Here is a 725-nt window from a genome sequence, read left to right as displayed (position 1 = left end):
AGGTTCTCTGTATTCCCTCCGTGCATCGTGGGCTTGGACCAGATAATAAAACTGCTGATTAGGAAATATTGTCAGAGAGATAATCCATGTTTTCAGATTACTGGAGGGAACCTTATTTACTTAACTGAATCCAAATCTGTCTATATTTAAGCAGAACTTAATTTTGAGTACTGAAAAGTAGGTGTACGGTACCTGGGTTGCAAAACTTTAGACAACTACGAAACTTTAACCCTTAACCTTTTGCTATAATTTATAATTTACTTTTTTGCATCCTAATCATGGAAGTTCAGAGAGTGGCAATCAAAGTGAGAGGTATGTTGTTGAGGAACATGGGCTTCTCCAGGGCCATTGTTGAGTAAATTTTGGGTTTTTTCTTTTAAAGGGCAGGTAAAATTAGATTTCCAGAATCTTTAAAGAACTTCAGACGAAAGTATACATTATATTTGCACTCCATAAGAGGATATTTAAACTAAAAGATTACAAAATGGCAGCCAGCTGAAATATATTTGAAGGAATGAGTTTCTATACAAAATATGCAATGAAGCTATTAATTTTAGAGCGTTAATGATGTATGGTGTGATGACAAATCACTCTTGAGATGCTGAGAAAATGGAAAGTTATCTGCAAGAATCAACACCTTTCTTTTAAAACTGAAATGCATACATTTTGTGCTCAGAATAACAGTGAAGGGTTTAGAACAACACAACTGATTTAGTTTAGGCCTT

Source organism: Python bivittatus, unplaced genomic scaffold (genome assembly GCF_059951505.1).
Source record: "Python bivittatus isolate LINGU-HERP-01145 unplaced genomic scaffold, Pbiv_v1 ctg000480_np1212, whole genome shotgun sequence".
Classification (NCBI taxonomy): Eukaryota; Metazoa; Chordata; class Lepidosauria; order Squamata; family Pythonidae; genus Python; species Python bivittatus.
The sequence above is the reverse complement of the archived record's forward strand: the minus strand, read 5'-3'. Positions refer to the sequence as shown.